Raw genomic sequence first — 13,202 nt, 5'->3', positions numbered from 1 at the left:
TTTTATTTTATTTTATTTTATTTTATTTTATTTTATTTTTATTTTTCTCCTCAGCTTCTCCAGCCTTTACATTTTATTTTCGTTCCTATTCAGTGAATCAGTAAGAATAGGTTCCACCATTTCTGCATGCATCTTCATTCTGGGAAGGAAAATATGTAGTTGGAAAAAAATATGAATAAAGGTGACAAATTTTGACCCACAGCACTTACAGTAATAAATCCATTGTATCAGGTAATATCTGTGGAATTCCACAGCCTAGAGGGAAGTGCCTTTTTCAGTAATTATTTGTCAATTATTCACTTTCTATAGCATTCAAAATGAGATTTAAAATGGTAAAAAGTCTGCATTTTGATTGCTTGATCCTACTTTAAAAAGATATGAAAGACATGTTCTTTAAAAAGTAAATAAACTTTTGATTGGTTAAGTGCAAGAATCCATCATCTTCTGCACAGGAAAAGTCTTGATTCATGATTCTGCATTTTGACAACACAATTATTAATTAGAAGCTTAAAGACTGAAGTGGATCCATGTTGAAGTGTGAATATATCTGTGATTAAATGTTAGGATTTGTTGATTGGAAACGATAGATAGATTGCTTTGTTTTACAAGATTATTTATCAGTAAAACTTAATGTGTTAAAAAAAAAAGCAACATGTTGCTTATGGTTTTTTTGTTTGTTTGTTTTTTAAAAAAAGGTTTTGTTTTAAGAATATAATATGGAATATTATTATACAAAATAAGCCGTAAAATAAAATAAAACAAAGTGAACTTTTATTTAGTTAAACCATTAAAGTAGCTTCCTGTCTCTGGTACACTCCTAATATACCCCTATGACACAAACCTGACTTAATAGGAGTTTTTGTTGTTGTTGTTTTAACATTAGTAGCCTCGCATTCACAGCTTCTCTGGGTAGTAAAGAATGGTGTTAACCATGTAAAAATCCCATCTGTTTCACTGACTTGGACATTGCTAATGTGCTTCTCAGATCAGACTCTTTAAAATACTTCTCAGAGGAATAGAGGGCAAGGGCAAAGGCAAGACGAGGGCTTGGCAGGGCAGGGCAGGGCAGGGCAGGGCAGGGCAGGAAAGGGATGTTTAGCTGCCAGCTGGGTTAAACCACAGGGTTAAACCACAAGGGAAGGGAAGGGAAGGGAAGGGAAGGGAAGGGAAGGGAAGGGAGGGAAAAAAACTAAAAATATAATTTCCGTGTTGGTTAGTCTATCTCAGTGTTTGACACATAAGAGGTCAGGAGGTGTTATGCCTGTCCCCCCCCACCCCCCCTTTTTGTGTCTGTGTGTCTCTGTGTGTCTCTGTGTGTCTGTGTGTGTCTGTGTGTCTGTGTGTGTCTGTGTCTGTGTGTGTCTGTGTCTGTGTGTCTGTCTGTGTGTCTGTCTGTCTGTCTGTGTCTGTCTGTGTCTGTGTCTGTGTGTGTGTGTGTGTGTGTGTCTGTGTATGCTGAGACATACAAAACATGATCAGAACTCTCATCCAATTGGATTGGAGCAAAATCTTCAGTTTCTTTTTAGTCACTGTCTATTTTTCTTCACCGAATCTTATGCATCCCAGTTCTTTTCAGGTAATAGAGTGTTAGGTATCTCAGAAATACCGTTTGTGGATAAATAGCTTTTCCAATGCTTCTGTTCTCGTTTCAGTTGTTGGTGTGTGATCTTGGCATGGTAAGAAAAAAATAAATGACCTAAAATAAAACTTCAGAAACTCTGTAGCTTCTTTTTCTTTTTTTCTTTTTATTTTTTTTTCCAATTATTTTAAATCTTCTCTTTCATTTTTTTTTTTTTTCTAATTATTATTATTTCATTCTGACTAATAGGGGCAATTCTTGGATACAGGAAACAATAAAAGCCACACATTGCAGAGAAGCATGACTATAAGTGCCCTTCTCTGAAACACTTGTAAAGGATATAATTCAGAAGCTGGAAGGGGGGACCTGTGAGAAGAGACTGAATTCAGACACAGCATGCTGTGTAACCAAACAAAAGAGTGTTGCCTTTCATTGTTTAATATTCCTAGCAGTAAGGTGGTACCACTTAGGATGCTGAAAACTAACACATGGTGGGGCATATAATTAAGTGAAGCCTGAAGAATAATTATGCAAGTACAGCTCAGCATAATGAGGAACTTTTTTTTTTTTTTAATCACATTTTGGTATTAAGTACAAAATTAAAATGTGAAGCTAATGTGTCTGTTGGAAATTGAGAGAACCTGCACACAGGCATTTCAAAGTAAAAGACTATTTTTTACCTCCTCCTGTGCCATAGTACCATTCTATATTTTATTTAAGTAAAATAAATTTTTACTTATTAAGGGCTTGATATAATTTCAGAAGAATGTTAGAATTTCCATTAATCTAAATAGAAAGTGGATCAGTCCCTCTGTTGAAAAAAAAAATATTTCTCTGTTTATTGCACAGAAAAATGCCACAATTATTCTGAAAGCTGCAGTACATACCAATTAAAGACAAGGCATAAAAAGGTAGAGGTAGAATTTAACATCAGCCTTAAGCAGCTCTTTCCATCCCATCCAGAATATGTATTTCATTTAGGTGGGTTGACTAATTAAATGGTTTTCAGTTTGCAAAGTCTAAATGAAGTTCATGGAGAGCTTTGAATTTCTGTGGTTAGCTCTTTTAAACAGATAAAAAAATGACTCCAAAGACAGCGTGATTCTTGAGCAAAGCAGGTTTCACTCCTATTTCCTGAGCTGCAAGGATAGACTAGAAGTTGTATCAACCTACAAATGCTGCAACAGCCAAAATCCTTGACTGGAAACAGGTCAGAAACGACTGCTAGTGCTGTAACCAGCCTAGATCCCAGTGGGGCGGTAGAATAACTATTGAAACTGCTTCCTCTCATCCTATTCAACTGATACTGCAGAAGACAACAAGATGGTTTAGTTGTTTAGTTAATATAGCATTTGGAAGTGTGAAAATATTTTCTGTCCATCGTAATTCTCCAATACCGGGACATAGCTTAAGTAGCAGTGTTTTTTTCTCTTATTATGCAAGCTGTATTTTAAGAGAGGAACAAGAAGATACCTGAACTTCATCCCTATTGCTGCACTTTTTGGTACAGGAGCTATGAAAGTAACATCTCTAAGCTATGATTTTCTGATTCTAGTTGAATCTTTCACAGTGCTCAGAAATAGTGGAATAATTTAACTGCCTATGCTAAAGGTGTCTACTGATATTATTAGTTTCCCTAGAGTATCTCAGGTGTTTGCATAGGATTGGCAAACGCACAACAGATCTTAACATAAGCCTACACCTATTTAGAGTGTAGATAAAGATAAATCAGTATATTCTAGACACTGGATGTCTGTGCTTAGACAGCCAATATCCCCATAACATTTCCATAGTTTCCCTCACTCTTCTACAAGTAAGAGTTCAAGAGAATTAAATTAACTTTCATCTATACTCACATAATCATTTAATGAGATGACAAATCATAGGATGGAATATGTATATCTGAATCTATGAAAAAATATAATAAATCCTGATGGAAAATATTGTTTTCTGATAAATCTATTGATTTACTCCTTAAATCTATGATACCGAGTTTTAGCAACAGAGGAGAGTTCTGGTAAAGTGATTCTTTTAATGCTAAGATCAAGGGATCCTTCTTTTTGTCTCTCTTAGATTAAACTGAAAAAACAAAGGGATAAGGTGACCAGAGCACAAAAACACTTAGATCTTTACAAGTAGAAAAGTATGCCACTTACTGTAGAAAAGAAGTTGGCTGACCCTGCTGCTCATGTCTGACAAACTGACCCATAAATATTAGGAAGAAGTTACCTGCCAAGAATACTCAATTTACATTGCTTGCCACATCTTTACAGCTGGAACAGAAGATGCATAAAAGCATTTGTTTATTTATTTATTTATTTATAACAGCAAGGGAAAATCTGCCTTCTCTTGAATCTGAAGTAGGGCAGTGAGTCATTCTAGTTCTTTATACTGTAAAGTTGGAGGCACTGCAGAGAACACTGTTCTGTTCACTGTGTAAAATCAAAAAGAATGTTACAGGTGTAATTCTCTCTAGTGCTGGTATAAGTGCTGTGATGGTAGTTATTGCATAATGCACAGCACTGCTACATAAAGTTGACCCCTGGGGAGCATTTAGTAAATTTTAACAGTATAGGAAAATACAGAGTAAAGAAAGAAGGACTTTACTTCTAAACACACTGGTCTGATTATTGAAGGTAGCTCAAAAAGTGGTAAGGAGGTTAAAAGGCCTTCTTTTGCCCAACAGTATCAACACTTCTTGCACTTGGAAATATGAGAAGATAGCTCTATCCTTTGCCTGGAAAAGTAAAAAGTGATGCTTGAAGAACTGCACTTTCCCTCAGCAGCTCAGGGGAGAGTGCTGATGCAGAGAGCAGGATGACTATCATATCATGCCTACTGGGTATTTTTCTAAAATCATGTAGATTTTGCTGTCTGTCACGGTTCCAAAGCACATACTGGCACCACCCATTGGTTATGGGTGCTTTCTCAGCACCATTACGTTCCAACTCTATTCCAAAAAGAGTAGAGTTAGACTCAATTAGTTGAAGAGAACTGCCAACAAATAGAATAAAGGGCCAGTCACTGCCCTAGGTGATATTTTCATACTTTGATCTGAAATGTCCAAACTGTATGGAGAAACAAAAATGCACCGTATGACATTCTTCCATTCATTGAGCTATTTGGATGTCAAAATGTGGCTTTATAAACTTTTAACTAAAAGCTACAGTTCAACCTGCTGGTTAAATCCCATCAGATGTGCATTTGGCATTATTACTCTTATTATTATTATTATTATTTGGCAATATATTATTATTATTTGGCAATATTACTCTTATTCTGGCATTAATTTTCTGTTTCATTGGGAACACTATAATTAGAAATCCATTATCTATTTTTATGTTAATTTTTATTTTTTTCTAAAAAGTTCAGGAATTCACAAAGGAAATTTGATATATTGATCCTAAGTTAAACTTCTAAGTGGTCACTGGATAAAATTGCAACCACTTACTGAAACACATTACTTTATGTGCCCAGTTCCTCTGAAGGTGATGCTGTAACACTGGGGGCCTAATCGAGCTTTTTTGGTGCAGTACTGCTCTTCCTGGAAGTGCCACATATCACAGCAACAATGTGAACAATCTGAAAAGACTGTAAATCAAACACATGGCCACATTGGATTTAATGCAGTTACTCCAGTTTTTATCTTGTATAATTTCATTATTAAAAATACACAGAGATAATAGTCTTCAGCATTATTTTTAAAATATTTTCTTCAGGGTTCTTTCTCTTCCATACTGTGGAAGGATAATGAACAGGAAAGTGGATTCCCTCAAAAAGTAAAGTTAATCTATCAGCTATTAAGTATGTCTTGGATTGGATTCTCTTTGAATCTGGTGTGCATATGTGACTTTCTCTCAAGCTGTTTATTCATAGCTAGTTATAAAAATTTGCCAAGGCATATTTTTCACAAAACAAAACAAAACAAAACAAAAACACCTTTGAAAACTTGTGGATTATTAGATTTTTATTTTTTTACTTTTATTTATTTTTTATTTATTCTTAGAGTAACAACCACAAAAGGTCTCTTTAAACAGTAGAAGCAAACCCAAAACATCAAATGTAGCACACCAAAAATGTTATAATTTCTTCTCTACTCCCTTTTTCACTACAGATAAAGGATTGAATAGAGGAAGAACAGGCTTACACTGCAACATTTGCAGTCCTGCGTTTAGTCACACTTTCCTAGCTTGAGTTGGTATGCATTATTGAAGCGTCCAGCATCCTCAAGTAAATATATGCCACTCAGATAAATAACTACCTACTTTACTCCTCTGTACTTCTGAGCAGTATTTTTAACAATCTTCATGCAGTCCAGTTTTAATTTTTTATCCTTTTCATTTTTAGCAAATTTCTCAGAAAAACAAGGATTGATCAGAATGAAGTAACAAATGGCATTAATTATCAAACCACAAGAGCAGATCAACAGGTCAATATTAAAGTGTGACTGCCTACTTTCAGACTACAGTAGCAGGTACTGTTAGATTTTGAGTGTTGAATCTCAGGCATCCAGCTTAAAATAGTGGGTTCATATTGCATAAAACCTTAGTTATTATCAAGGAGCTGATTAATCAGTATAAATTAATTTAAGAAGATCTTCCTTTTACTGAACCTGACACAAGGAGTCTGCAACAATATTTAGTAAATTATAACTTGAGCAATTCCCCATTAGCTGCTTAATTTCTCTCATATATTCTGCTTCCCTAAATCGCCCCACTAAACATTTTATTGCTTATAAGTTAGGATGATTATAATAGACTGAACAGTGTCTAAAATTTACAAAGAAAGCTTTGAGGGGTGATTTATAGTTTCTCCTTCTCATTATGACTATAAAATAACAGTTATTTATAATTTCGTTGAATTCTGGTTCATTTAGCTGTTATCTGTCAGTATGTTTTGGTGTATTGTTACTAGTCTGATCAACTTGCAAGATTTAATTGTTCAAAGGTTATGCAGTAGAACCTTACTAACCAAATGAGCTGGATAATTTTTCACTAGCTTTCTAAGCCATTTGAGTTTTGATATTGTAGCAAACTCTGGTACTTTGGTAAATAATTTTAAATGAAATGCTCAACATTTCACCATATGGAGAAAAGGCATCTGGCTTACCTCCAAAGAAGATTTTTGTTGTTGTGTTTTTAAAGATTCTTTAACATTTTTCTGAATTTCTTTCAGAGAAAAAAAAAAAAAATATCACTTTTTCTTTAATATAAAAATGACTGCATTGTTTTTGCATGTACATGTGTATGTGGGGAAAATGTACGCATAGTTCTTTCTAGGGGTCATGCAGATGTGCTGAGCAAACACCACTGGAGCTTTGTGACAGGTGCTTCTAAATATAATGCTCCATGGATATACACAAACATCTTGTATTCATGTTAGGAGTTGTAAGAATAATTATTTAAGCATTAGTCCTGTATACAGTAAATATCAGAATAACTCTCACCCATAATGAGAACAATGGACATGAGCTGGGATGCCAGCAGGGCCTAAGCATTCAAAGCTTGCCAGAAATATTCACTCTTTTGGGCTTCACACAATAATCAGTGCCTTGATTTGTAAAATATCTCTCATTCTTTAATGTGCAGAATTCAAGATAATTTATCTTCTGAACCCAAGGGTTTCAAACAAGCAGCCCCATCTTGTGAGGAAAACGTCTTAAACAAGACTGTAGAATATTTTGGATAAATTGTCCCCTTGTATTCTGTTCCGGTGATGCCACACCTCAAGTACTGTATTCAGTTTTGGGACCTCAGTACAAGAAGGACATTGAGGCCCTGGAACGTGTCCAGAGAAGGGCTGTGAAGCTGGTGAAAGTCCTGGAACACAAGTCCTATGAGGAGCAGCTGAGGGAACTGGGGTGGTTTAGTCTGGAGAAGTGCAGGCTCAGGGGAGGCCTTGTTGCTCTCTACAACTACCTGAAAGGAAGTTGTGCAGAGCTGGGGGTCAGCCTCTTTTCACAGATAACTAGTGATAGGACTAGAGGGAATGGCCTCAAGTTGCACCAGGGGAGTTTTAGGTTGGAAATTAGGAGACATTTCTTCTCAGAAAGAGCAGTCAGGCATTGGATTGGGTTGCCCAGGGAAGAGGTGGAGGAGTCACCTTCCCTGTGGTGTTTAGGGAAAGGTTGGACTTGGTGCTTAGAGACATGGATTAGTGGGTGACATTGGTAGTCGGGTGATGGTTGGATCAGATGATCTTGGAGGTCTTTTCCAATCTTAATGATTCTATGGTTCTATTAATTCAGCCCTGGGTTTTTACTACTTGGTCACATAGTTACACATGAACCTCACCTTGCTTCATTCAAGAATGGATTATATTTACGATTTATACTGGATGGATTATATTTAAGATTATATATATAATGAGGTATCTTCCTGTCCTTATCTCAACCCTTGAGACCTTTGCATCCCATTTTCTCCCCCTTTACCTTTGAAGAGGGGGAGTGAGAGAGCAGTTGTGTTAGAGCTCAGCTGCCCACCTGAGTAAAACAACCACATAATTCTATGATTCTGTGATTTTACAAGGTGAATTTTAAAGCAGACTATATACATGTATCTTGAGTTTGTTACTATAATGAATTGCCGTGGTTTCTGATAATGAGGTGCAACAAGGCTCTCTTAGTGCACAGACCTGTGAGGTATAGACTCTCAGTTCAAAGAAGGACAAGCAAGTGTGAAGTACTTTGAGGCATCAGATTTGGAGAACCTACAGAAATATGTATGGAGACTTGTATTGCACCCACACTGAGTGTGAGCAGTCTCGGCAATAGTTGCAGATTGCATACACAGCATCCTTATCCTTTACTTCCCTATAGTTGGCTCTTGTATGAACCATGCAGCAAGAATCAAGGAACAGTAGTAGATGGTTCTGGCTCCAATATGTGTCTATATTATGGCAATGTGTTTTTGCTTGATACAAATGTTCAGAAAGAATTGTAGATTACAGGAAGACAGGTAGGTAGGTAGATAATTATTTAAATAACCTGTGCTACCGACTTTAAGAAAAAAAAAAAAAAAAAAAGATTCTGAAACTAAAGTTATTAAGCACACTTCAAAAGCCGAAGTCCATTAATTAAGAAGGTATACTTACCAAACTTCACCCATATAATTTCATAAAGGTACAGGTACTTCAGAAAAATATTGTGCTGAAGTGATGGGGATTAGCATTTTGGTGCAAATTCAGAACATTAATTTTAGGCTGTTTTAAATTTCTAACTTGAAATTTCACATACACAAAGCACACACATTCCCCATTTCTCAGAGAAAGACCTCTATCTTTTCTCATTGACTGACAGACCACTTTTGACATCAACATTCAGGATGAAAATAATTAGGATAAATATTCTCTGTTGTCTGGTAATGACTGCCTGATTTGTGCGTGTGTGTGTATGCATGCACCTGATGATTTTTTTTACTTGCCTACCTTGTGAATTCTGCTAGGAACCTGTTCTTCCCCTCTGTTACACCATCATCAGTAATAACTGTTCCCAGCTGGAATTCATCTGAGGGGTTTGCTAGTGATATATGAGCCAGAATGAAATCCTGTGCAATCCTACAGAGCTGTCTTCATTTTGTAGTGCTAACATTACAAAATATTTGTTTTAGTAAGTCAAGTAAGCACATCAAGTGCATACAGGGATTAGATCAGTTGGGTAAGAATATGGTATTTTTCATAATCATTTTTTTCAACCTGTAACTGCACTTTAATGCTCTGAATGTGGTGACACAACTAGTTTGACCCTATCACTGTTTCAAGCCTTTTAACATCACTGCATTAACATCAATGCATTAACACACCTGGCCTTGCCACGAAGCAGGGGATCACATTCAAACCCTGAAGTAATAAACTAAGTGCTCTAACAAACATTGTCAGCAGCTAAATACCCTTCCTCTGCCTGGAGTAAGCATTTCTAGCCACCAAACTTCAACCCACCTTTTCCTTAATTAAGAAATATATATATATATCTTTAATAGTGCTCTTGAATTTGTATGTTTAATACAGATTTGATATTGTAAACATTCAATAAAAAGAAAAAGAAAACAAATGCCCAGGAAAGATAGCATTAATAAGCAATACAATATACTTTATTTTAATTTTCTTAGTCTTACATTTTCCTCAGATTTATTTCTTCAGAGTGTAGAGAAGGTATTTGTTCTGATCAGGCATAAGGAGATGATCATGTGTGTACTTATTTTTATTTATGGTAGCTTTGTTGATATTAATTTGCTTTTAAAAATATTACTTGTATGCATTTGTAATTTAATTGTGTTTTGAATTTCATAATTCACTGAAAAGTGTAATTCTAGTGAATATAATTTTAAGAATTCAACAAGAGCACAAGACCTTTAGGTATATATCCACCGAATATCCATTTCATACTTGTTTATAGAAGACAGTGTAGGATTCATGAAGAGCAACATAACATTTGCAGTGATTTATTGTCACAATAATAAAAAAAATGCTTGTAAAGTAGCGTGAATTTTATTTCAGAGCAGACTTTATGTATGCTTAAAATCACAGAATCTGCTTACAGGGTGCCATTGGAATCCATCCTGTTGTTGGTACTAATGCTGTAAAATAAGTGAAATAAGATCTGGGTTTACAGTTTGTTGTGGTTTTACCCTCCTGGACAGCTGAGCTCCACTACAGCTGCTCTCTCATTCCTCCTCCTCAAAGGAAAAGGGGGAGAAAATAGAGAAAATATGATGAAAAGAGCTCAAGGGCTGAGATAAGGACAGGGAGATCAGCCTCCAATTACCATCATGGGCAAAACAGACTGACCATAAAGGGAGATTAATATAATTTATTTCATATAACTAGTAGACTAGAACAGTAAGAAACTAAAAGCAAAGTAAAAGCACCTTCCCCCCATCCACCCTCTTACAGGTCCTCCCACTGAGTGGCACAGGGGAACAGGGAATGAGGGCTGCAGTTAACTCCATGGCACTTCCTCTCTGTTGCTCCTTCACAGTCACAGCCTGCCCCTGCTCCACATAGGGTCCCTCCCATAGGATGTCATCCTTCCCAAACTGATCCTGTGGGGGCTTCCCAAAGGCAGCAGCTCTTCAAGAACTGCTCCAACATAGGTCGGTAACATGGGGTCCATCCTTAAAGATCACACTGCTCCAACATGGGTCCCACATAGGTTGGAACTAGATGGTCTTTGAGGCTCCTTCCAACCCAGTCCACAGTATGATTCTGTGATATGATTCCCCCAGATCCCCTGCTCCTGTGTGGGCTCCTCTCCATGGGCTGCAGATCCAGCCAGGGGCCTGCTCCTGTAGTGGCTTTCCATGGGACACAGCCTCCTTCAGGCCACATCCACCTGCTCCACCAGGGGTTCCTCCACAGGCTGCAGCAGGATCTGCTCTGCCGTGGGACCCATGGGCTGCAGGGAGACAGCCTGGTCTACCAGGGGCCTCTCCACAGGCCACAGGGGGACTTCTGCTCCAGAGCCTGGAGCACCTCCTGCCCTCCTTCTGCACTGATCTTGGGGTCTGCAGGGCTGCTTCTCACTCCTCTCTCCCAGCTGCCATTTCACAGCATTGTTTGTTTTTCTTGCCCCCCCCCCCCCTGCTTAGGTGTGCACTCACAGAGGCACAAAAGAACATAATTTATTGGCTTGGCTCTGGCCAGTGGTGGGTCCCTTTTGGAGCCATCTGGAGCTGGCTCTGATTTGACATGGGGCAGCTGCTGGGCTCAGCTCACAGAGGCCACCCCTGCAGTCACCGTTACAAAATCCTTGCCACATAAACCCAATACACAAACATTCTGCAAAGCTGCTGTAAAGAATCTTAAAGAGTACAGTACCTTTTTGTTGGGTACCATCACTTAAGCCCTGCTTGGTCCTGGATATAGTGGGAATGCTCCCTCATTGAGGCTGATATATCTTTGGAAATGAGCAAATAATATAATCTCTTACAATGAAATGCAGGGTCTTTGTAGGCACCATCAAATTACCTCTTTTATTTCCTGAAACCTATGGTGCCTGAACTGTGTTGCAGGTTCTCACAAACTTCCATTTATTTATTTATTGATCCAGAAGTATTCTTAATTTTGTTGTAGCTGACCATTCTAATCATAACTTTTTGTCTTCACAGCTGCTTGCCTGAGGAATTATGGAGAGGAAAAAAACTTGCCAAGTCCTAATATCTCCAAGGAAGTTTGTCCTGCATTGTGTCTAATTGTGGTTGTCCAGCCTATTCTTGACTCCTAAGCCACCCAGGAATAACATTTTACAACATTTCTAGGAAATTGATTCCAATGCTTTACAACTTTTATTTATTAGGAAAACTACATATACAAATCCTTTTTTTTTTTTTATTGTTTTTTTTTTTTTTTTTTTTTTTTTTAAGCCTTGTTATGTTTTATTCTGTCCCTAGTGGCATGAAGAAAACATTTACTCCATCCCTTTCATCAATGAAAAGTACCTGTGATGAAAAGCACCTGTGTTCCATGTCTTCCCCTTCATGTTTTTCCACCCTGTTTCGTAAAAGTCCAGCTCTTTCATCAGTGACAATGTTTGATATGACTACTGATCTGCCCTCCTGCTCTTCTTTTAGTTATGCACACCTCTTCGTTACTAGAAATTGATTCTTTATAACTCTTCCATAAATGACCTTTCTTTCTAACATGGCAAGAGTACTACATAGTACAAGACAATTATTTGTGAAAAAAAAACAAAAAAAAAAAAAAAAAAACTCTTCCTGTATATATGTATGTCTCTCTTGTATGTCTCTCTCTCTCTACATATATCTTTATATATGGTAAATTGTAACCTTGCAGTGCAGAAAATATTTTGTTGCCATTGTTATTTACAGACCACTGAAACTGGTCTGCAAGCACTGGAGTCATGGACCACTGAAGAACACATGTAGAGCATATTATCAAACACAGAAAAATTACCCCAAATGGTCCCTAGAATGAGGAAGAAGAAATTATCAGTGTCAGCATCATACTTGTCCCAGCAAAGGATATAGGACACTTGACAGCTTGTCCCAGGTTAAGAGCCAAAGGTGCAGTGGAAAAGTGAGCATAGTAGCAAGGAAGATTTTGAGCCTAATAAACTGGTAAGAATTAAAGCAATCTAAAGCAATCTGGTAAGAACTAAAGCAATCACCCAAAACATGGGTGCAAGAAATTGATAATAAAGAACATACCAGGCTAAGTATTTCCAACTTGTAAACAGGTAAATACAATGAAACTCATCTCTTTAAGTTCAGAAGTCCTTAGCATAGACATTCTGTCAAAGCTACACATTGCAGTTTGCTTTATAATCAATTGAAACACAGGAAATATTTGCTTTGAGATGAATTACATCTATGACTGTTGATCACTTTGACTGACTCTAAAGTCAGTTTTATTCACTCTAAAGGAAGCTTAAGGTAGTTCAGATGTAGATCTCCACTTGACTATTCTTACATTATTCAAATAGCCTGTTACAATCAAAATCTTGAACAAAAAGGAAACATCTTATTTGCAAAACTGAGTATATTTTTAGTCTAATTTAAATCTTAACAGCCTAATCAAATGATTATTAGTACAGAACTAGTTAGTACGTGAAAAGAAAAAAAAAAAAAAAAAAGAGAGTGGAAAAAAAATAAAGAAAAGGATTCTATTG

General features: G+C 36.9%; 1 long non-coding RNA gene across 1 annotated transcript in view; it reads left to right on the top strand.

The window, feature by feature from the left end:
• LOC118161983 overlaps window positions 1–11,708 on the top strand; it is a 20,967-nt gene extending 9,259 nt beyond the window's left edge. Inside the window, exons 3-4 of the long non-coding RNA XR_004748243.1 lie at window positions 5,927–6,053; window positions 11,683–11,708. This is a non-coding gene — a long non-coding RNA (uncharacterized LOC118161983). The remainder of the gene's footprint in view (window positions 1–5,926; window positions 6,054–11,682) is intronic.
• Window positions 11,709–13,202: the final 1,494 nt, after the last annotated feature.

The sequence above is a fragment of the Oxyura jamaicensis genome, chromosome 2 (assembly GCF_011077185.1).
Source record: "Oxyura jamaicensis isolate SHBP4307 breed ruddy duck chromosome 2, BPBGC_Ojam_1.0, whole genome shotgun sequence".
NCBI lineage: Eukaryota > Metazoa > Chordata > Aves > Anseriformes > Anatidae > Oxyura > Oxyura jamaicensis.
Note: the sequence above shows the minus strand (reverse complement) of the source record. Positions and strands in the feature narration are given on the sequence as shown.